This window comes from Meles meles, chromosome 20 (genome assembly GCF_922984935.1).
Source record: "Meles meles chromosome 20, mMelMel3.1 paternal haplotype, whole genome shotgun sequence".
In the NCBI taxonomy this organism is placed as follows: Eukaryota; Metazoa; Chordata; class Mammalia; order Carnivora; family Mustelidae; genus Meles; species Meles meles.
In genome coordinates, this window is record NC_060085.1 from 37,976,440 (window position 1) to 38,001,685 (window position 25,246).

A 25,246-nucleotide genomic window follows, 5' to 3' on the forward strand; every position below is an offset into this window, starting at 1 on the left:
TGGCGAAGCACCGTGAGCCCACAGAGGGACTGCGGTTCTGCCCCCGCAAGGTGAGGTGGTTAATGTTGAGGGCAACCCTGAGGAACAAGAAGGCCACGCTAGAAGGATCAGGGAGAGTGGCATGAGGAGAGGAATGAGGCAACCATACCTGCTCTGGTTCTTAGTGTGGAGCAGTAAAATGTGAGATGACAGAAGATGGGGCCGAGAGTGAGTCGGGAGGTGAAGCGGGACAGGCGAGCAGGCGCCGAGTCACGAAGGCCCTGTATGTGACCCTGCCGAGCTTGACTCTGATGGTGTGGGTGCTGGGGAGCCCCTGATGGCACATATTTCTATTTGTTTCTCTGGGTTGGTTCATATATTTTCATTTTAGAGAAAAAGGGATGTTCGGAGAGATGCTTCTGGGAGCTGGTGGAGGTGGGAGGTTGAGTTTTAGAGGAACATGGTTGGAGGTGGGAAGGCTATCCGAGTAAGTTGGGGAATGAATGATGAAAGCGTTGACTCCAGAAGTCTTAGAAGACATCAGTAGAAAGCAGTGGTTAAAACCTTAAGGGGTAAAGTGAGCCGCACCTTGTTAGATAGAAAGAAGGAAGGTAGGGTAATACTGTGTGCATTTGATACAGAGGAGAACTGAACGTAGTAGAGATGAAGACATTGGTCTATACGAGGCAAATAATGTTCACAAGCCAGTTTCTGCCTTCTGCCTGTTTCTATGAAGTTTTGTTAGAATACAGGCGTGCTCATTCATTTTCACACGGTCTCTGGCTGCTTTCGCCTTATAATGGAGGGATGAGTGTGCAACAGAGAACTCAAGGTCCACGAAGCTGAACATAATTACTTTCTGGATCTTTATAGAAAAAAGGTTTGTTGACCTCTGGTGTGTGGACATAGGCTTCCAGTCTTTGAGAGTTGGGATCACATCTCGTTTGTTCACCTCTGATCATGAGCATCTTCACTGTGTCCAATATATGGTAAGGCCTCATAAATAAACTCTTACTGGGTTAATGAATAATGAATGTGAATGACTGAATGAACGAGCAAAGTAGCAAAGTTAAATCTACCTGTTTACAGCCTTTTGTTTCTGTTCTTATTCTTATAAAGCTATCGAGCAGCAGTTAATATATAAAATGAGTATTTATTGAGTGACACCAACATATAGGGTATTGCTCTTGGTTTGAGGATTTTTATATGCCCTCATGATGCTCACCGCTAATAGAAGAGACGAATGTTCATCACATAATCACAGAAATGAGTACACAGTTGCACGGTTGATGGAGTAACCGAAAAGAGTGGGGCACACTGCTAGGGGAGCTAGAGATGGAAGATTCAGTGTAAAAAGCCAGAGAGGACTTTCTGGTTATACCTGACCTGCCGTCTGAAGAGTGAGTAGACTTCAATTTGGCATAGGAATATGGGAAGAGTATTTCAAGGAGATCCATGTGCAAAGGCCCTGTGGCAGGGTGAAAGCAGGCCAAGGATATAGAGAAAGCTGGCTATGCTGGGGGTGAGACTGGAGAGATGGGCAGGGCTCTTATGATCAGGATCAGGAGTCCTTGTGCTTCTTGAGCTGAGTTTGAACTTGAGCTACAAGTTTGAGACTCATGAGTATTTTAATCCAGAGAGAGTATGGATTTACCAGATAGAATGTTGTGAGAGAGAATCTAGGTCTTGAGAAGAACTCTGGAACACACCAATGGAGGGAAGGGCAGAGTATGGAGAAACGGAGAGATACAAAAACTGGGAAGGAAATCTGGAGAATCCGTATGACAGAAAAGTTCTGAGGTAAAAGAACAGCTGGTCAATTGCAGATACGGCATATACATCCAAGAAATTAAGGACTGAAAAGTGTGCACTGGATTATTCCATTGGGAGTTTGCTGTGACTTTGAAAGAGTAGATTTTGGGTAGTGGAGGGGAAGGGTGGAGCTGTCAATCTGTTGTATGAATGAGCTGAGAGGAAACAGAAACAAGTATATATTCATTCACTTATTCAGCAAATAGTTATTGAGCATCTATGGATTAGGGACCCAGTGTTGAGCAAAACCAGACAGGGCCTTTGTTCTGGGGCCTACTGCTAAGTGGGGGTGGTGGTGGAGGGGGATGGACGCTTAATCAAATAATCTTCCCAGTACCACCCAAAAAAGTGAATTAAGGTAAGTGCTATGAAGGAAAGAAAAGGGTTCTGTGAGAATAGAAAGCAAAGGAAAGGGGAGTAGTTTGGGCAGGGGTGAATCCTCTGAGTGATCCTGGAGCTGAAGGAAGCAGAGGTGCTAGCTCTGAAGTCTGTGGTGAGAGGACATTTCAGAGAGCAGAGAAGAAGCTTGTGGCCAGGGTCTTGGTGCCAGAGGGCTTGGCAGCTCCACGAAGGAGGAAGTGAAGTCAGGGTGGTTGTGTGCAGAGAGTGAGGGTGAAAATGGTATAGTGTGAGGCTAAAAGGTGGGTAGGGGCCAGAACATGCAGGGCTTTGTAGACCCTCGTAAGAATTGTCATCCCAAGAGCAGTGGAATGCCATGGAAGGGAGTGACCAGGCCAACTAGACTTCACCAGACTTAAGTTTTAGGAAGTATACCTTACTATTTATAGAGAGAAGGTGAAACTGTTATATCCTTCTGAACCATCGTGAGCAGAGAGTCCTGAGAAAGATTCCCAACTCAGGGGAAATTTCCATTGTCTGAGAGTGGTTGCTGTGCGGGTGCTCAGCAAAACACTAGTTCATATCCACCCTCTGCCTGCCTGGCAAACAGCATGGAAATTTCTCTTGAAATCACTTGGAGAAAATACTCCCGAGGAGAATATTATCCATGTTGACTCTATACAGTCTTATCAGGAGCTCAGAATTTCTGGATCAACCAACTTTAGGCAAAAAGACAGAAATACAGGTGACTTCTTTTTTTTTTTTAAGAGTTTATTTATTTATTTGACAGAGAGAGATCACAAGTAGACAGAGAGGCAGGCAGAGAGAGAGAGAGAGGGAAGCAGGCTCGCTGCTGAGCAGAGAGCCCGATGCGGGACTCGATCCCAGGACCCTGAGATCATGACCCGAGCCGAAGGCAGCGGCTTAACCCACTGAGCCACCCAGGTGCCCTACAGGTGACTTCTTAAAGGAATGATTTTGAGGGTCATTGGCTTTGGGCTTGAGTTACTTTCTACTGGTGGGTTTCTGTCTTGGGACATGAGTGCAAAGCAGAGAAGGGTTTCCAGAGACCTTTCTCTCTCTCTCTTTTTTTTAAAGATTTTATTTATTTATTTGACAGACAGAGATCACAAGTAGGCAGAGAGGCAGGCAGAGAGAGAAGAGGAAGCAGGCTCCCCACTGAGCAGAGAGCCCAATGTGGGGCTCGATCCCAGGACCCTGGGATCATGACCTGAGCTGAAGGCAGAGGCTTTAACCCACTGAGCCACCCAGGCGCCCCTCTCTCTCTTTTTTAATTAGCATATTATGTATTATTTGTTTCAGGGATACAGGTCTGTGAATCATCATGCTTACACATTTCACAGCACTCACCATAGCACATACCCTTCCCAATGTCCATAACTCAGCCACCCCATCCCTACCTCCCCACTCTGCAGCAACCCTCAGTTTGTTTCATGAGATGAAGAATCTCTTATGGTTTGTCTCCCTCCCGATCCCATCTTGTTTCATTTTTCCCTCCCTTCCCCCATGACTTCCCCACCCTACCTCTCAAATTCCTCATAGCAGAGAGATCATATGATAATTGTCTTTCTCTGATTGACTTATTTCGCTCAGCCTAATGGCAAGATTTTGTTTCTTTTGATGGCTACATAGTATTCCAGTGTGTGTGTGTGTGTGTCTTCCTTACATCTTCTTTATCCATTCATCTGTTTATGAACATCTAGGTTCTTTCCATAGCAAAGACCTCTCTCTTAAAAAGGCATTTATACTCTTCCTACTTCTGGCACTCCTGTTCTTAGATTTGATGAATCAAGAAAACCACAAAGAGTATCTCACTTACATGATGTCCGCCAAGAAATCTTTGTGTGTTAAGAGAATGTGATCACCATTGGCCTGGATGATGAGAATTGATGCTGTAGGGAGGCTTCCTCTGGCGTACCTCTGATCACAGCCGGTGGGTGGGTGGTCTTTTCTCTGTCAGGGCTCACCTCAATTGGCCCATTGCAACTGTTGTATTTTTATGTCATTGATAATCTTTCTCCACAGAATTAAAAAATCGTGATACCTCCCTGTCTTGTTCGTGCCTATGTTCTCCTGTTCCTAAACCCTTTCTCCCTCTTTTTCCAACAGTGTCTTCTTAATTAGTTTCACAAAAAAAATGTGTGGTACAATTACCTGAATTTCTTCTCATCCTTCCTGGCGCTGGTTAACCAAACACCTCCCACATCTTTGTTCTTAATGCTCGTCCTGGTTGACTCAGAAGGTGACACTGTCTGACGCTTGGCAAGACAGTGACCTTCTTTTTGAGCTGAATTTGACAAAAGCTGATAAAAGAGGGACAAGGGTAGATAGAAACCTGTAGCCAGCCCTTTCTTTAGTGAAGAGGAAGGAGCTTAGGTGAATATATTAAGAGGCAATTGTGTTTTGAGTATTTGACTAGATGATTTGTTCAAGGACAAAAGTAACATAATTAAGGCAAACAAAGGATGTGAGGGAGTGCACTCACTAAGGGCAAATATGGTCGATGGAGAAGTGAAAAATGAGTGTCTAGTGTCTATTTTAGATTTAATAAAAGTGAAAGTCCTGAATTTGTTACCTATTAAAATGAGAAGAATTTGCCTGGAAAAGTAATACTTAACAGAGGAAAAGTGGGTTTAAAGTATCATAAACCCCAGAAACCCCTGCCCCTTTTGAAGTCTCGCCCAAAAAGATGTTTCAATTAAAAAGGAAAAAAAAACTTGTAAGGATGGAGTGAGATATGTGTGAAGTACATTGAGCTCTTTGGATGAAAGCTGCTACAGTGTAACTTTTATTTATCTATCTGTGACTTGGGTTTGGGTTGTAATTTCAAGCAGCATACTCCTAGACCAGCTAGATAAAAGGAATTGCTTGTTAATTAAATTAGCAGTCATGTGAATTGACATGATGTTTTAAAATTTGATGTATGTGAAGTAAGTCTTTGCCTCTGTGTTAACATCAGTAGTATTTTGTTTCATTTAGTGCCTATTTTTCTAAATATGAACAGTGCGTTATTAATAATGCAAGTTTTATTAATCTTTTTTTCATTCTTTTTTTAATAACAGTTTTTGCCATCGCCATTTTGCCAAGGTTTAGATCAATTTTATGGGTCTAAGCACAGTCTTTTCAATTTAGAAACCCAAGTTTGGGGCCATTGTGGCACTGGCTACTCTTCCGCTCCTCCTCCATCCCTCTCCCACCCACCACAGTTCGTATCTCTTTAAGATGATCTTCATCAGAGTCTACTCAGAATGAATAGTGACCATGGAGATTTGTGATTGCTTAATTGTTTTTCTCCCCATGGCCCATGGTCATTTTGAGACAAGGCAGCTGGTCCTATCCTGTGAATAGCCCTACACTTCCACATAAATTGCAGCTAGATGAAGAAACTAATTAATATCATAGTAAATTCTGAATCCAGGCCTTTAACATGTCACCACCTATCTGTAGTACTTTGAGCCTCCAAGATGTGCCATATGCCGAGTGTAGCTTCCCATCCCCATGTCATTAATTGCTCATGGTATAGGCAATTAATTGACCTGTTTATCCCGGAATGTGTCAGCTTCACAGGCAGTCACTGGGAACTGTCCGTTCCATGAGCACATGGGGATAAAAGAGGAAGAGATGGAAGCCTGGCCCGGTCTGGCAAGGTGGGAGCAAATTGTGGTAGTTCCATTTGCTTTGCACTGGAAATTGAGATGTGGCCCTATTCCAGTGGGCAGTAGAGCAGGAGACAGGCATTCCTTCTAGATTATGTCCCTCCTGTTTGGTGAAAATTAAGATCAGTGGAACTGAGACCTTTGACATTGGAATCATAAGATCTACCACAGAGAAATACATTGATGTTGTGTGATGGTTACTTTCTTCAATTTTTTCTTTTGCATCTGTAATGATGGAACACAGTGCTTCGTCTTTTCTCCCATGCATATAAATTCATAACTGTTCTATACTTAATAGGTGTATACTTGAAGCTTGGTTTTAACGTCATGATAACATGGATCTTGTCTACTTAGCTTATGGCTGGGGCCTCACTGCCTAGAGAGTTCTGAGGCATACTACAGGCTCAGTAAGTGTTTTCGGAGTGGAATTACAGTTGAATTCATGGCTTACTTTTCATCCCATGATTTTATGTTTGAGTGACCTAGTTGTCCAGTGGGCTTGTGTGGGTGATTTATGTTTTCCTCCAAAGGAAAAGTTAAACAGATAGCTCATAGGTTATTCTGGTATAAAACAGATCCCTTTGAAAACCAGCCGGAGGCCTTTTTTTTTTTTTTAAGTATATGATGCTAGTTTGATCTTCTGACAAAAATACTACTTATAGTTGCTTTAGTTATAACCTCTGGAACCCTTAGATGGTAATACATTCAGTTCTTTGTCTTTAGAGATATTGTTTTTTGACTTGGTTATTGGCAGTGCGTGATGTTTAATTGGAATTGCCTTTGGATAGAAAATTTTAACATACACTTTTTTTTTAAAAGATGAAAAATGAAAAAAAAATCCAAATGAGTTTGTTTTTGAGTTTTAATGTAAGTTACTTTGTTTTGGTTTTGTTTTACAAAAATATAGAATAGTGAAAATAATGCATTAAAGATTTTTTTCTATCATGTTTCATCATTTCCCATTTTGTTTGTGGAGCTTATAAGCTGTGGTCTCCGAGTCTTCAAAGAGTTTAGAAATTAGATTGCTCTTTTAAGTTGACCACATTTTATGGGTCTTAGTTTCAATTATTATGAGACCATAGAGACGAAGATTCAATGTGTATCAGTTCTTTTCCCTGGGATGTGGTCTGGTGTGTGGTTGAGGACAGTGATTTCCAAACTACCAAATCATTGGGATACCCTGGAGAGCTCTTAAAAGTAAAGATAGCTGGGCCCAGACATAGGATGTAGAAGTACTCCTCTAATCTTTATTTAAAATACAAAACAACAACTCCCTTGTGGTTTCTGATGATAAGCAAAGTCTGATTTAGAACACTGGATCAATGAGTTCAAGGTCATCGGCATGATTTGTCTGTTAGCCTATTGATATGCTCTGTTCTGTGACCTGAGACCTGCTTCTGACCCTGACCAACTCTTGGATGATGGGGGTGACCGGGGTCATCTTCTCTAAAGGCAGCTCATTTTGTTAACTATGCCAAGCAGCAGCCTTATCACTGGGGGCCTCTTTATTATTATTATTTTTTTTTTAATCAGTGGTCAGCAGAAGGATGTTGTTGAGTTGCTAGTAGGCAAGATTCAGTGGTCCTTTCCAGTATCCACTGAAGCTGGAATTCAGAAACTCAGTGCCCTTCTAGAAGTCATAGCTTTTAACTCTGCCTTCGTATTGGGTATGTTTTGGGAGTGTCTGGTCAAGAGGTGCTAGAATCAGATCAGCTGGGTTCCAATCTTGCCTTTCCTATATACATACTAAGGGTAGGAACTTGGCTGCCAAATTACTTAACCTCTGAGAGCCTCTATTTTTCCTTTGGCAAAAAGGCAATAATAATTATCATTGTTGTAATACAACACATTATAAAAACAGTGATTATAAGGTTGTTGTGGATAATGATGTAAAGTTGTTGGAGATACAAAATAATGCCTCTTTGTGTAAAAATGTAAGTCTTTAGTCATTGTTAATGGCTGGTATTATAACCCTATTACTACAAATCTTGAATTAAAACTCTAGAGACAACTTGTCATCATTGGTTTAAGGTAGTGTTACCTATAATTGTTTATTAATTACTGTTTCCTTTCATCCTTTCTGGAATTTTTATTCATCTCACAAATACTGATTTAGTGTTGACTATGTGCCAAGCAGAGTACTAAACACCGGGGATATGGTAGTGAACAAAAGAGACAAAACATAAATGATAGCTTTAAAAATTTACTTATTTTTTGACATTTGGGCCTGTTTTCAATTTTGGAATATTATAAATAAAGCTGCCTAAACATTTGTACAGGTCTCTCTGTGAATGCATTCTATCTTTTCTCTTGGGTCAACTCTGGGGAGTGGACCAGCTGAACCATACAGTAGGCATATGTTTCACTTTTTAAGCTTTTTTAGGAAGCTCCCTAACTTTCTTCCCACTTGTATTCTTAGCAGCAGTGTATGAGAGCTCCATTTCCTTAAATCCTCTTCAGCGCTTGCTATGGTCAGTCTTTTTTAATTTCTGAGAGGTGTGTTTACTGATAGGTGTATAATGCTGTCGCATCGTGGTTTTTATTCACATCTCCTGAGTGACTGATTATGTGGAACATCTTCTCTTGTATCTGTTTGCTATTTATAGACCTTCTTTCGGTGAAATGTCAGTGCAGATCATTTGCTCATTTCTTACATAGCTTCTTTGTTTTATCACATTTTGAGAATTCTTTTTTTTTTTTTTTGAGAATTCTTTATTTGTTCTGAATCAAGACGTCCTGTATCAGATGTCTGCTTTGCAAGTATTTTCTCCCAGTTTCTAGTGTATCTTTTCATTCTCAGTGGTGTCTGTTGAAGACAGAAGTTTTTAATTTAACAAAGCCCAGTTTATCAATCCATCACTTTATTAATTGTGGTATTGGTGCAATATCTAGGAACTCTCAGCCTAACCTAAGATCATAGCAATTTTCTTCTAGAAGTTTCATAGTTTGAAGTGTTACAATTCATTTTGAGTTAGTATGTGTCTATGTTATAAGATATGGGTTAAAATAAATATTTTTTTACAGATGAATGTCTTTTCTCTATGGCATTGTCTTTATACCTTTGTCAAAAAATCAGTTTGTCATAAATGTGTGGGTCTATTTCTGTACTTTGTTTTTTTCTGCTGATTTGCCTTTGACACTGATACAGACTGTCTTACCGTGAGTCTTGAAGTCAGGTAGTGTCTGCACTTCAGTTCGTCCTTCTGTTGTTACTGTATAAGTGGAATATAATGGTTAATAGTTGTGTACGTGATATCAGCCTTTAGAGAAGCGAAATCGAAACTTTGCTTTATCACTCTGGTTAATAAATGCCATGATTTGGCATTCTACTAAGTGTCTTTCTCTTAAGATAATTTATTTCTTATTATTCTGAGATGTTTCAGAGTTTTCCCAAATAGCTGAGGAATGAGTTATGTACAAGTCCATTTGTTTAATCTTTAATTTTCTCTAAGCCTTGTTCTACAAAGCCTACAACAATATAGTTACTTAACATTTAAGAAGTAACTTCAGAGAGCTTGTCACAAGACTGATCAAACTCTGGGTAATTTCAGAAGTGGATTGCAGAAACCGACCAGGAGGGCTGTGGTTTTATTTTTGTTCGCCTGTTTTATAAGATGCCCAAGTGGAGAGAGTCTAGAATGGAGACTGGCAACCTATAGTCTGTTGGGTGTGATTTATACTAAGAGCTGTCAACGCACTCCCTTTTCTGCTTCTTTGACCACATGTATACAATAAAAGAAACAGCTTTTATTTTTTGGCTTCTTAATATATGCTAGTCACCATGCTAAGTACTTCTTTCAAATTGTCATACTTGCTACTCCGATTGTCACTGTGAGGTAGGTAGGTGCCATGACCGTCTGTTCGGCTTGGAGAGAGATTAAGAAACTTGTCAGAGGCCACACAATTAGAAGTGATGGGTCCTGTATCTGATCCTTTCCCTGCTTCCTCAAATACTCTTTGTTCCTAACCACTGTGCTGTAATACCCTTGCACTGAAAGAATGAAAGGGATTCAAAACTTGAAATGCAACTTAAATAGGCCATTGATCTCTGGAATTCCTACTTTCTGTGTCCAAAATGTTCTCTTTTGAACCACTGAATGAAGAAGTCTCATGGTATTTAGAGATGGGGCCCTGTGGGTCAGATGCTTGAGTCAATATAAACGGATCATTTATTCATTGAGTAATTCAACACAAATCTGCGTATGTGTACCGGGCGCAAATATATACTGGGTATACAGCAGCAAAACAGTCAGATAAACAAACACGAGGGTCCTTCTTCAATGAAGGTTATATTCTGTTGAGGAGGGACACATGATGGACAGATTTGAGGTAATCCGGACGGCTTAGTCTATGAGCTGGATGTAGTACCCTCCTCCGATCCCTGGTTAATGGCCTTTACAGTGACTTGAAGTTGGAATTACCTTTGATTTCAGGCAGGAGACCCAGCTTGTCTGTCCCTGGCAGTTTTGAGTGCTCTTTTTAGTTGAGCAGACTATCTGCTTTACTTAGATCATTGGCTGTACTGCCTAGCATCGAGTTTTCCTCAAGACCACTCATCTTTCCATGTATGTGCCTTTTAAATGTCTGAGAGCAAACTCCCCGAACAGAGTATTGCTCTTGAGAATAAATAGTGTCTCTATGAACACAAGAGAAAACATTTCTGCTGGACTCAAATAGAATTTCTCGAAGTTGACTCAGGAGAAGCTTAAAAACAAATATTAAAAACAACTTTTGAAAGGAAGAAGGAAATGATCTGTGTATCATCTTAATGGTTTTATTTCAAGAGTGAGGAAAATAACCCAAAATATCCAGGTCTTTTTTCTTCTAATACTCCTTTGCAGAAGGTCTTGCTGCATCTGCCCCTCCCTCTTGCCTTTCGGTTTTGCTATGGCATCCAGGAGGGATACATGAGATGGAAAGATAACGGAGAAATGTCCAAAGCAGTTGGTTAGGCCACCCACTTAACTCTGGGGTCATGACTCAATTTTGTAGTATTTTAAACAGCAAGAAAACATTCTAGAGGGAGCCTTGCTGTCCTTGGCATAGTTCTGTCTTCTCCCTGTCTCTAGTGCAGTTGAGTGGTGAAGAATGGTTTCCATTTTTTTTGCTTTGCCTGATGGAATTTAAAAAAAAAAACGAGTTAAAACTATTTTACATCCTATATCACTCCTTTATTTGGCATGAGTTTCAAAACTGACTCATATTTCCTTTTCTTAGTCTCTTCCCATTTTAAAAAAAATTACTGGGTGGTACAGTTTTTAAAGAATTTGACAATGAAAAAAAAATGGTTGCTCTTTAACAAGCATAACAAATCATTATTCTTAAAAAGCTTATGGTAAAATAACAATGTTAAATATTATCAAAATAAAATAAGTACGAGTTTTTGTTTGCCACATTATTATCTGTATGTTTGTGGTTTGTTTACGGCACTGCAATTCAATCTCTTATGCAGATGTGGGGAAATGGCTACTCACACACTGCCAGTAACAATGTAAATTGGTATTTTTGTGGTGAAAATTTGGCAAAATGCATCAAAAGCTTCAGTATTACATTATCCTTTTATCTGGTAATTCCATGTAGAGCTTATTTTTCCCTTTTGGAGAAAGGAATAAGGAACAATCTGAGAGTATTTGTTTGTACTTGAGCAAACACAATTTTGAAGATTGTATCAGAGTTAGTTCCTTTGTAGTGTCAATTCTGCTTTTAACTTGAGATTATTTATGTTATAAAATATGTTTAATATGAAATTAGACCCTAGAAAATATGTCTTTGATGCTTATTATTATAGGGTATGGTGATTTCCTTTACCGGTTTCTAAATTGTGTTTTTAGTTACACTTTCAAGAGATGGTATTATAAAAGTTGGGACATTGATGCTATGATTCTGTGACTTTGAACTTGAAAGGCAAATTGAGTTGCCACAGAGGTGATTCTTGGTTATCATATAAGGTTTTAATCTTCTGTATTAAGCTTGAACATCATTCTGAGTGATTGTGTTTAAATAGTGAATCTTTTTGTATACAGAAGTTTTTGTTTAAAAAAAAAAGATGCTGATGGGGCACCTGGGTGGTGCAGTTGGCTAAGTGTCCAACTCTGGGTTTCAGCTCAAGTCGCCATCTCAGGGTGGTGAGATTAAGCACTGAATGGAGGTCCATGATCAGTGCTCAGTGAGGAGCTGACTTGAGATTCTCTCTGCCCCTCCCCCTGTTCGTGTTCTCTCTCCCTCTCTCTCAAATAAATAAATAAAATCTTTTTTGAAAAGCTGATTTTCCAATGTTAAGAAGCCAGATTTTATAGATCGACACCTTTATTATAATCTTTATGGGTTAGTTCCCTCATAAGATTATAAAAATATTTTGGGGGAAATAATTTAAAATCAGGGTATGCTTTCTTTGTTTTTTTTAAACTCTTCTAAATTTTACCTTGGAAGCTTGATGAATGCACAGTTCAAGCATAATAACTGCCAGTGGAAGATCTCTTATTCCTGATCCTTTTTTCAAGGAAGGGAGATGTAGTTAAGTAGAAACACAAGGTTAAAAGGCCAGCAATAAATCTGAAAACAATGTTGATAACATAAAGAACAGGCATAGGATTAGCACCTGAAATATATAAAGAACTCCTGAAAATCAGTGAGAAAAGCTTTGGGTAGAAAGAAGGACAAAGAATATACATAGACAATTCACAAAAGCTCAACATGATTCATAATCTGAGAGCTGCAAATTAAAGCAATAACCAGACACTATTTCTCATACAATCGGGTTGGCAAAAGTTAAAAAGCCTGATAATACCATGTTTGGACAGAACGGAGAAATCACAGCCTTCATATGTTGCTAGCAAGGTCACAGATTCTACAAAAAGCCTGGGAAAAATTTGGCAGCATTTAATGAAGTTTTTAATGCATGGAACTTACTATGTAGCAATTCCTCTAAAGAAACCATAGAGGAGACATGCGCAGGGATGCTCACTCAGTATTTTTTGTGATTGTAAAAATTGCGGTTAACCTAAATGTCCATCAGTACAGGAATGGATTACACAGAACATTATAAAGTGGAGAAAACAAATTAGATGTGTGTATATCATCTTGGACAGATCTCAGAAATGTAATGCTTAAGTGATAAAAGCATTGGCTCAATCATACATATGGTCAACATTTATGTATTTTTTAAAGAAGATCACAGATAATAACATATTTTAGGGGTGCTATGTTTTAGATATATAAAGACATAGACTGAATGAACACACAACAAATTCTGGGTAACAGTTGCATCTGGGGAGAAAGACAAGGGAATGGGACTGGACAAGTGAACCTGAGGGACTTACTGTTATTTCTAATATTTAATCCAAAACAAACAGATAATATTTTAATTATATTTTCTTTCCAGGAGTGGGAAGATTGCTATTATATCATTCTGTACAAATTTAAAAAATAAAAAAGAAATTTTAACTGTGGGGTGGTGGATGTAATCCAGACTTATTGTGATCATCTCACAATATATACATTTACTGAATCATGCTATATACCTGAAACTAAGAGTATTTGTCAATAATATCTCAATAAAACATTAAAAAATCATAACTTAAATTGTTTAAATTTTTAAACCTCTTTTAAGGAAAAAAAAAATGCATCGAGGCTTATCTCAACTAAAGAAACCACTAAAGTATTTATCACAGAAGCTTGTCCTACTATCTTTGCTTAGCTAGCTCCCTTGAGTGCCATTTTTAATTGCCTTCTTTTTTGCTATTTTCCCTTGTACTGTAATTATCTTTGGGGCAGGAGCTTTCCCTGTAATTTCTTTGAAGTCAAACTTCATATATTTTCCTAAGGAAAAATGTGACACTCATTTCTCAAGCTGCTCACAAAAATTGTTAGAAAGCTTCTCAAACCTTTTGGAGTCAGGGCACTTGGATCTTCTGTTAGGAATATAAGTGGGGAATTTGGGCAGCATCTCTTAAAGTGTAAAGTGGGCATTCTCTTTGTTCACCTGTCCTCTACCTTAAAAGCAAAAGCTCATATAATGGTATAAAATATTCATGAATGCAGTTGTATATACATCTGCATTACTTACTTTTTTTCCCACGTTGCTTTTAATAGTGAAAATTGGGAACCGTCTTAATGTCCTTAAATCTAGAAATCTAGAATGGAACACTAGGTAGCTGCTTTAAAAGGGAGGGGGTAGATCAAGTGTGTTGACATGGAAAGCTGTGCATATTGCTATTGTTTTAAGAAAGCAAACCGCAGGAACATAGGCATCACCCAACCAGGTGTTTGTTTTAAATGCCTGTATCCTATAGATGTGATTACATTTTTATGTAATTCTGTTTGAATTAGGCTAGAACTAGAGAAAATGCACATAGACTCTGAAACTAATCCCTTTCAGAGAGTAGAAATAAAAGAGGAGGAGGAGGTGGGACAGGCTTTCCTTCTAGGTGTATGTTTGTCTTTATTGTTTTAAGATTTTTTTTAAGGTGCTTTTTATCAGTGTTTTATCAGTGTTTATCAGCTTGTTTTATCAGGGTTAACAACCCACCAATATTGCTAATGGTTGGGTGACATTTCTGTCTAAGTATGTGAAGGAAGCACGTCAGGAGTTGCATGTCATGTTATAGATCCTTATTTTTCTTTAGGAGATGAATCCTTCCTTGAGAGCTCTCATTGGCCCTGCATTCGAAATGTAAGCTTTTTCTACGGTTCCAGAGAAAAAGCAGAGGTAATGGAGCCATGACAATGGTGGATAGCTGAGTTTGCATGAAGGTGACTCAGATTTCAGCCCTTGAGATACTCGATCATCGTGCGCGGTGATGGGCTGCGTCTCGTTTATGATAATACAGTCCATTCTCTTCAGGTATAAATAGTAGCACAGCTCACTGGACAGGAGGGGAGAGCCGGGCAGCTCCGCGGGTGTCCTCGGCATGTAAACTAAGCCAGTGATTTTATAGCATTCTAACAGACGTGGTAATAGCACGATAAAACGAAGGGCCCTGAATTGTTTTGGTGGTGGTGCCTATTCAACCTCTCCCTGTTCGGGACGATATAAAGCTGGAACTGGCTTGCACAAATGCCGTATCGGTTTGATATTGCGCTTTTTATTAACCGTGGCACTGTGGGTTACGGCACTTTAAATGAGAAAGGGAATGCTCTCTCTTTTTGAAATGTGAACTAATAAAATGCTTCTTATTGGGAGAAGCTATTTTCCTGGCCTTCTTCGTGTGTTTCTGTTGTGGTTGCCCTTGTCTCCTGTCCCTTTATTGGACAGACAGACAGACACACCCACACACAATTCATATTCATCAATACTTGCTAGTAGAATTGAACAGTTTTGCTTTTAAAAGACAATGTGGATTTTAGAAGAGGCTGTTTAGATTGGGCCATGCAGTGAACACTCCCTAGTAGATGAACTTGGCCTTCCTGTTGTGCATTTGGGGTCTTAGAACACATTGTTACTGGCTCGAAGGGATGCTTTGCCCACCTGTGAAGAGGCAGTAGGCTTCCCTGGCCCGCTGGAGCTTTGGGTCCTTGTGTATCATTGTGCAGGGGCGGATGAGAATGTGTGTGGGAAAGGGTGATTGGCAGGGGCTGGCTGGTCTGCACGGGGATGGGCTGTAATAGTTGGCCGGTTGTTGAATAGGAGACTGGGAAGAGGAACCCGGAGCTCGACTTCTTCTGGGGGACTTAAGCTTCAAAAGTAATGAGCAAATTCGGGAGAGTTCACATTGGTTCAGTATTCGAACCGATATTGATTGAACATCTTCTGTGTGTAATGTGTTAAGCGTAGGAGGAGATCTAAATCCTAGTTTAGTAGGTTCTAAGGTAAACACCCCAAAATAGGTGTGCTTGTTTATGTAACAAACAACTCATGTCCTGTGGGTCACTGTACAATACATAGATACGAGCATGGATATTAAACATGATCAGTCACCCTTTCCTCCAGTGTTAATCAGAGATACTGCCTGCTTTCACATATTAACATTGAATTGTAACATATAACCCAGCGAGAAATGTTAGCAGCAAATTTCAGTTGCTTCCAATGGGAAGAAATCTAAGAGAACCCATTGATTTGCAGTTTTCCCATATTGTTAGGGTTCTTTTCTAAACTTGAGTTTGTATTCCTTAAACCCGAACAGTCATAATCAGACATAATAAAAATGAATCATGCCAAACAGTTCTTGTTTGGGTTAAACGTTCCTACTACATAAAGATTAATGAATACTAATTCCTTTTGATTCTATGTAAATATATTTTTATGTATAGATGCATATATTCATGTACATGTAAATATGTCGTATTTTATAATAAATACATATTTATAACACACTGATATATGTTTCTGTAAAAGTAATCAAATCTTAGCCCTGTGTCAGAGTTTTTAATAGCTAGCAGCAATAAGCAACTCTGGTTAATTTTAAAAGAAAAAAATGTATAGACAGGATGTAGGGGTATCTGCAGAGGTAGGTAGGAGAACCCGGCTTGGAGCAGTGTGGCGTGGTGCAGAACCTCCAACTGTATAGACCACAGAGCTGGTCTGGAGAGCTGCTGCTAGAGCCTGCTCCATCGCTTCTGTTGCGGGAGGAACCGAATCTTCTTGCAACACAAACATCCAGGGCTGTGTCTGCTACTTCTCTCTAGCGCCCCATTCCAGTATGGGCACATCTGATGGGTGAATCCTAAGTCATGCGCTCACTTTGAGTGGCAAGGGAGGCCGGAAAAGAAATACCTACATTTCCCCACTGTCTTCGGCAAGTGGCAGGCTCTACAGACAAAAAAGAAAAAAAAAAAAGAAAAATACTGGCAAATTGTTATTATAATGGTCATATGGCAAATTCTGGAAAGTAGAAAAAGTGAAAATGTCATTGTATTCTGTTGTTCTGACACAAAGCTCTTCTAAATGTAATTTTCTTGAAACTAATATTACACTGTATGTTAACTAACTAGAATTAAAATAAAAACTTAAGGGGCGTCTGGGTGGCTCAGTGGGTTAAAGCCTCTGCCTTCAGCTCAGGTCATGATCTCAAGGTCCTGGGATCGAGCTCTGCATTGGGCTCTCCGCTCAGCAGGGAGCCTGCTTCCTCTTCTCACTCTGACTGGCTCTCTGCCTACTTGTGAATCTCTCGGTCAAATAAATAAATAAAATCTTAAAAAAAAAACAAAACTTAAAAAAATAAATAAATAAAAGCAAAAATACCCACAAAAAACAAAACCAACAAAAGCACTTTTCTTTTTTTTTTTTTTTTTTTTTAAAGATTTTATTTATTTATTTGACAGAGAGAAATCACAAGAGAGGCAGGCAGAGAGAGAGGGAGAAGCAGGCTTCCCGCTGAGCAGAGAGCCCGATGCGGGACTCGATCCCAGGACCCTGAGATCATGACCTGAGCTGAAGGCAGCGGCTTAAGCCACTGAGCTACCCAGGCGCCCAAAAGCACTTTTCTTAATCTTTTCTAACCTTCCAGTTTATTTCTAATAAACTGGAATCATAGCTTTTTAAATTTTACTGTGTTTTTTTCCAATATCATAGGTGTTTTTATATTTCATATAAAGTGTATTTACACAGTATGCTCCCCATATGTATCATTTTAATAATTTCATAATGATAATAATTTGAATGAAATAATTTCATCATGATAATAATTCAAATGAAATGTTCTTTGCCATTTCTTCTAAACGCTGGAACTTGCTGATGCATTTTTACCATTATGAAAAATGATGGTGAAGATATTCCCTATCTAAAGCTCCGGCATCTGGATATTAGGGGTTAAGAACCCAGAGATGTATCTTATTACCTCTCCACTCTGTAATAAGAAAAATCAATATATTTAATTTATACCTTTCTATAATTGATTTAAATGTAGACACATTTTTGACTCTTTTTGATGTGACATTTTGTAGGTTCACAATTGAGTGAGTTAAAATTGAGCCTCTTTGAACTTTTAAAAAATTTTATTTATTTTAAGTTGATTTTTTTCAGTAATCTCTACACCCAACATGGGGCTCGAACTCAGTACCATGAGATCAAGAGTCAAATGCTCTTCTGACCAAACCAGCCAGGCATAGGCAAGCTTTGTTAGTCAAACATTTACCACATAGCAGTGCTTTTAAATTTGATATTAGGAATACAAATACGTGACCTAATAAGTACCCTGAATCTAGATGAGGTAGTTTGATGTGCATGATAAGAAGCTTATGGCTGCCTTGTGATTATCACTACTTGCCTCAGTATTTTTTAAAGTAAAACATGTTCATTTTTATCAGGGTTACATTTATTAGAAAGATACTGTCCTTATTAATGTCACAAAACACACTGAGGGTTGCCGGGGGTAGGGGGCTAGGAAGAGGGTGGTTGGGTTATGGACATTGGGGAGGGTATGTGCTATGGTGAGTGCTGTGAAGTGTGTAAAGCTGGCGATTCATGGACCTGTACCCCTGGGGCTAATAATACATTATGTGTTTATAAAAAAAAATTAAAAATTAAAAAAAAAAGAAAGATACTGTCTTTACTTTGTGGATATTAATCAATTACAGTATTTACAAGTGGGTTCTTCTAGAATTAAATGATACCATGGTTTATTAGCCAGCCTCTTTGGTCAATCTGTCAGTCTACCATTTTGAATCTTTAGGAGACTTGCTCTCTCCTGTGAGTTTCTCTTATTGCCACTTGTTCATTTGCGATGTGTTTATTACCTGTCTCATGCGTGCCAGACGCTGTGCTGAGTACTAGAGTACAAGAATGAGAAGGAAGTCCGTTCTGCTGTCAAGGGGCTCCTGTCAAGGAGGTGGTTTTATAATACGGAACTGTATGCGTGTGGATGCTTTCGAAAAACCTCAATGGACTGTTGCTGGGAATAATGACCAGAAGAATCTCATTTGTGCAAACTCAAGTTACTGGAATTTAAGTTAGGGTACATAGTTTGAGAACTCAGGAAAGTGCTTAGGTATTAGTCAGCATTCTTGCCTTTGAAATATGGGGATATTTGACTTGATACAGTTTCTGTCTTTTTTTTTTTTTTTGGCCATGATTAGCCCTTGAACCTGGTCTAGGTTGTAATGCTCTCTTGGGTGAGGGTAATTGCACTTATGGCACAATGTAGAAAAGACATTAGCGCAGCAAAAGTGGGAGGGTTGGGGCACAGCCCAGGATTGTTCAGCGCTGAGTCTCTCCTTACAGCACACTCCTTGTATTCCTCACTTCGATGGCTCCACTTCTACTCCCTTGATACCTAGCAAAGGGCTAATTACAGCCCCAAGTATTCTCTAGGATGGGGACCCTACAACATGTAGTTAGAGAGTCAGGAGTAGTAGAATGTAATTTAAATTAATAATCCAAATCTGAACTCTACTTTCAGAGATCGAATTGAGTATAATCTTACCTGATCTCGGTGGGGGTAGGTTCGCAAGTATGTTTTCTGTTTTAGAGTTATGTATAAATCCCCCTTTAGGAAAGATGGAGGAAGGAAGGCAGGAACCTTGCTCTTTTTGAACACGAGAACTTTTGCTCTAGTCCTGCTAACATTGCCTGGTGACCACATTACAGTTCTACTTTGACCTATAGAAAGATAAACACCATCATGCTTTCAGGATTGATCTCTCAGTTTGGGATTATCTGTGATATATTTTTTTCCTTTCCTTTGCTCACCTTTATTCCTTAAATTATCTTCAACTACATTTTTAACAAGAAAAGTCATAAAACTTTTGGTTGGTCCCTAGGCTTGAAGATGATAATAATTCGATAAAATTCCCTTGGCCAATTTTCTCTAGTGCATTCCTTTTTGCGGTAACGGTTTTGGTGGTCTTTAAATAAGCACATTTACCATATTACTGGGCAGGATACTGATCACTCCCAAGAAGTGAAGCTGTCACGCACCCTGTGTATGTCACTTGGTTTGGGAGCCCAGCCAACTAAGGTTTAGGTTTAGGTCTGTCACTGTATGAGAACAAGCAGGTAAGATAGGACTGGTTATTGAGCTTCTCTGCTCTTGTTCCCCCCATCTGTAAGAGCAGATGGGCAAGAGCACTTACCTTGGTTACATCAAATAAGATTGATGCATGTGAAGGCCTGTATTATGCCTGACATGGAAGAAATGCTCAGCAGAAGTTAATTTTCTTCCCTAATAGTTTTTCCCTGAACAGAGAGGGTGAACATTGTACAGTGAACTCATTCTCATACACTCCAGTGACCATATTGAGTATGGAAAAAGGCTTCTTGCTAAAGTAAGTAATCATGTTCTATCTAAAGGAAAACAAGTCAAAATTACTATATTATCTGGCCTTTTATTACGCACTTTTCCTTTATCATTTCTTTTGTTTGAAGAGAGCACTCTCTCTTGCACACACATACTATTTTATATTAGAGGCGTAACTGCATCACTCCATATTTTAAGGCCAACGGAAGAGAAGGAAATGCTCACATTTGGTCGCCACAAATGCATTTCCTAGAGTGCTAATTAGATAAAACACATAATACAAAGAAGTTTCAGTTTGCCAGTTGAAACCTCTTGTCATTTTGCTAAAAGATAAGTCCATTTAAGGTCATTGGGGTGATTTTGTCTCTTATAGACATCCTTTGAGACAAACTATGTGGGAAGGATATTGTTTAATTAGTGCTATTTCTACAACTTTAGGGAATTGTTTTTCCTTCCTGAGCATTTTGTAGATTTTTTTTTTTTAATGTAGATGATGGGGAGGCAGATAGAAAATAAAGCTAGATCTAAAATCCTTGAGACCACAAAGAATTTGCCATTGAAATCATCAGGATTAAATTATTTTATGTAAACACACATGGCCACCTTTGTGTGTGTGTGTGTGTGTGTGTGTGTATTTATACTTTTTTCTTTTTTTTTTTATATAACTAGAAAATTTCTAATATGTATGGAAGTGGGAAGAATTGCCCAGTGTGACTCTTTCTCTCCCATTCTTCATCCTTAAAAGTTGTCAGTATCGCTACACTTCCATTTGTACTTTTCAAAGAAATTAGAAAATAAAGACCGTGTGTCAGATGCAAAATGATAAATTAATGGCTTTCGAAAGTTCTCAAAAATATATCGAAAAGGATACATAGTGGGTATCATGCAGCCACAGAAAAGGATGAGATCTTGCCATTTGCAACAACACAGGTGGACCTGAAAGATATAATGCCAAGTGAATTAAGGCAGAGAGAGAAAGGCAAATATTGTATGATTTCAATCACATGTAGAATCTGAAAAACAAAACAGATGAGTAAATGAAAAGAATCAGATCTATAAGTAGAGAGCTAACTGATGGTTGCCAGAGGGGAGGGAGTAGGGGAATGAGCAAAATGGGTGAAAGAGACAGGGAGATATAGGCTTCAGGTAATGGAATGAATAGTCACGGGAATAAAGGGCACAGCTTGGGGAATATAGGCAATGATATTGTCATAGCACCGTATGGTGACAGAGGGTAGCTACACTTAGGGTAAGAGTAGCATGACCTACAGACTTGGCCAGTGATTGTGTTGTACACCTGAAACCAGTGTAACCTTGTGTGTTAACTATACTCACATAAAACTATTTTTGAAAAACCCCACCCCTCCCCGAAAAATGGGAAAAAAAGAAAAGGATGATTCCACCTTACACTGTAGAAAATGAATAGACAAGGAACTGTGGTTGTTTTGCTATTGACAGTTTGGGGCGAGAAGGAAGACTTACATGAAGCCCTGTAAAACTAAGCACTAGCAAGTGACTTTGTTTGCAAGGACTGGCATGTTCCTTTACCTGGTATTTTGTTGGACAGAAGGGACTTGTGAGTGACACTCCGTGGTATGGGCAGTTCATGTTCAGAAACACCAAAGCAGGTTCCCAGCAGGCTTTTGAATAATTGGAATCATCCGTGTTCATTCTGCATAGCTTTAGGCATAGTTTATTATTGTGTTGAATTGATGGTTCTGTGTTCTAGCATAACTTTTCATTCCCACATTACTGTCTAGTTGATATGAAGGGTTTTTTTTTTTTTAAGATTTTATTTATTTATATATTTGAGGGAGAGAATGAGTGAGAGAGGGGAGGGTAAAGGGAGAGGGAGAAATCAGACTCCCGCTGAGCAGGGAGCCTGATGTGGGACTCGATCCCAGGATCATGACCTGAGCCGAAGGCAGCCGCTCAACCAACCGAGCCACCCAGGTGCCCAATATGAAGGATTTTGAATTAATCGATTCACTGTGATGACAGTTCCTCCTCACAATTAATGAAAAAGTTGTCCTTTGCGTGTCAAGATGGGGTATGAAGTGACCCTTGGCTCACTGCGGAGCTCAGATACCAAAAGGAAACACATCTGTGGTTCCTGGGGTATATGTGCCCTTCCTGTGCCTTGACTGGTTTCACTGCCTTCTCCTGAAACTACCTCTGAGAGGGTTGGTGCCGGGAAGTGACCCCACATCTCCTAGTTGTGGGTTCTCACCGTTGATGTTGGAGCTAGGTGATTCCCTCCTGTGCAGGGTACCGTACTGTGTGTGGCATCATCGCCCCTGTCTACCCACTGGGGGACTGCAGCCTTCCCCCCACCCCAGTACCCTCAGCTATGACAACCAGAAAATGTTCCTTGTGGGGCAAAATCACCCGTGGTTGAGGACCACTGTTTTTGTTGTTTTTTTTTTTTAAAGCTTTTATTTATTTATTTGACAGAGAGAAATCACAAGAGAGGCAGGCAGAGAGAGAGGAAGGGAAGCAGGCTCTCCGCTGAGCAGAGAGCCCGATGTGGGACTCGATACCAGGACCTTGAGATCATGACCTGAGCTGAAGGTAGCAGCTTAACCCAGTGAGCCACCAGGCGCCCGAGGACCACTGTTTTAAAGGGTAGGGGCACCTTAAGTACAAATTGGTGTGTGTGTGTCCCTTTCCTCCCACTGTCACTAACCCTACAGCTGTAAGCTCCTTGAGGACAGGAATGAGGGATTTTCTTTCGTATTGAGGGCTTTCTTTCCATTTACTGTGTGCAATATATAGACTTTTGGGGACTGATAAAGCCATCACTTTTTGTTGTTTTTATCCAAACTATATGGTGCAGCCAGTGGGTCTTTTTTTTACAAAAGGGTGATCTGCACATTTCTCTTCTTCCCTAACTATTTTGATAACGGTTTATAATTAGGTATGTGGCAATTAGCATTTCTCTAATACAGTGGCCCATTTTCTTTCTCATAAAAGAATTATTATATTGTACAATAGTTTAATCTTTCCTTTAGAAACCGCATGATACTTAGATGCTTTTGGTTAACAAAATTCCTATTGAGTCTGGAAGATTCTGTTTGCCTGCTGCCCCCCCACAACCTCTTCCTCCCCACCAAAAAAAGAAAAAAGAAAAAGAAAGAAAAGGCATCAACTCTTAAATTACTCAGAGTCCTGAGGCAGTTTTCCCGTAACAAATATTCTCTTTAACTTCTCTGTTGTAAAGTCCTGTCTTCTTTGACCCACTGCTGGCCTGAGCGCCTGCATCTGTTCATTTAGGAACTGAGTAGAACTTGGGTTTAAATGCCCCATGTCCACCTAGGTGAAGATCAAAGATTAAAGAGAGCCTTATTTATAACAAAAGCGTGAAAGCATGTATATAAAAGAAGTAGTTATTACAGAAACTGTACAGTATCAAAACCAGAAATATTACATTGAAAAATGAATTCTGTAGATAACTCGTAACATGGCAGTGGCTAGGAAGAATTCTCAGTTTTCTCTTCCCTAAAATGGGAATAATGACAGCTCCTACCTATGTCATAGGGTTGGAGTGAAGATGAAATGAGCACAGCCATTGAAAACTTTTAGAAAAATTCCCTGTACTTAGTAAGTGCTAATCATTATTTCGGTGTCACTTTTTATTTCTTTATCCTCATTGTGAGAAGTCCCAGTATATTCCCATTTTTTATACTTTCCAAAATTCTCACCTTTCTTTCCCAAAGAAATATTTTGTCCTTTTTACCTTCACTCCCTTTATTCGTTGTTTTTGTCAAACACAAAAATTCAAACAGGACTATCCCATTTTTTCATTTTATAATAAGTGCCTCCTACTTCTATAAATTTATAGAAGTAGCAGGAATATATATATATTTCAAGTCCCTCTAAGAATTTGCTTTGGAGAGTGCAATGAATCATTTTTTTTGCAAATGTTTTTTAATGAATAAAAATAACTCCTTCTAAATACCTTTATAAACTTAAGCTTCAGTTGCTTGTCGTTTTTATCTGACATAAATACAGATCACTGGGCATTTTGTTTGAAAGAGGTAGTCCAGATCCTGATCTGAAAAGGTCAGTCTGAATTCAGTTTTGTACCCTGTGTGCAAATAAATGTCTTATTTGTGGCTAAAATACACATTCCTGCTTTGATCAGTGAGAACACTCCATGGACAGATCCAAATTACTTTTGTAAACAAGATGTTTCTCTGAGAGCTGCTCAAGCTGACACCACCACAGAGGAACGGCAGGGACCATACTGAATCCACGATCAATTCATAGAACATAAAATCAGCATTTGGAGAAGCAAGTTTGGGCGTAAGTCCAGAAAAGCAAGGAAAAAAACCCCCCAAACCAAAAAAACAGACATTTATGCTTATGATATGTTGATGGATTCACTAAGTGCTTGTTTAGTAAATATGTTACCATAAGACTTGCCTTTTTATAGGAAATGAAGTTAAAAAATGAATACCCATGAAAATACCTTATACATAAATATGTACGTTGTACGTGAATGTTTATAGGTTGTTTCAAACTCATGTAAAAATAGAATAGCATAGGGTCACCTGGGTGGCTCAGTGGGTTAAGCCTCTGTCTTCGGCTCAGGTCATGATCTCGGGGTCCTGGGATTGAGTCCCGCATCAGACTCTCTGCTTAGCGGGGAGCCTGCTTTTCCCCCTAACCCCCGCCTGTCTCTCCGCCTACTTGTGATCTCTGTCTGTCAAATAAATAAAATCTTAAAAAAAAAAATAGAATAATGTAATGGACCCTGCACATCTTCATCCCCAGCTTCAACAGTGACAACTCAGGGCTCATCTGGTTTCATGTACCTACCTCCCTCTCCCTTGTAAATCCTAGGCAGAATTTTATCTTTGACTGTTTTCTTTTATTAGACCTCTTCCTAGGAAAAATGCACCTCAAAAGTTTGCATGCCATTTTCAGGAGTTCCCAGGTTCCCTGAAGCCTAGTTTAAGAAGCAGTGACTGAGCTGGCCGATTTGGCAAGTAGAGGAGAGAAATAATTTCACAAAAGCCTTCCATGAGACATTCCTGCCAGCAAGTGTCCCAGGCACTAAGATTGTTGTTTATCTACTTTTACCTTTACTATCCATCTGTGATACTTGAGTCAGCTAAAAAGAAGGTCATAAAAGCTTGCCTGGAAGAGGCTGAACATGGCCCCCATTCCCTTCTGCCCTCTCCTCTCCTTCGAGGTGGATTTATTCCCCCGCCCCCAATATGGATGAGCTAAATGACCTAATACCGGTCTGCTTGAACGGGAAAA

General features: G+C 39.4%; 1 protein-coding gene across 8 annotated transcripts in view; it reads left to right on the forward strand.

The window, feature by feature from the left end:
• MITF (melanocyte inducing transcription factor) overlaps positions 1 to 25,246 on the forward strand; it is a 220,659-nt gene that overhangs the window by 150,967 nt on the left and 44,446 nt on the right. The gene's annotated exons all lie outside the window — the stretch shown is intronic.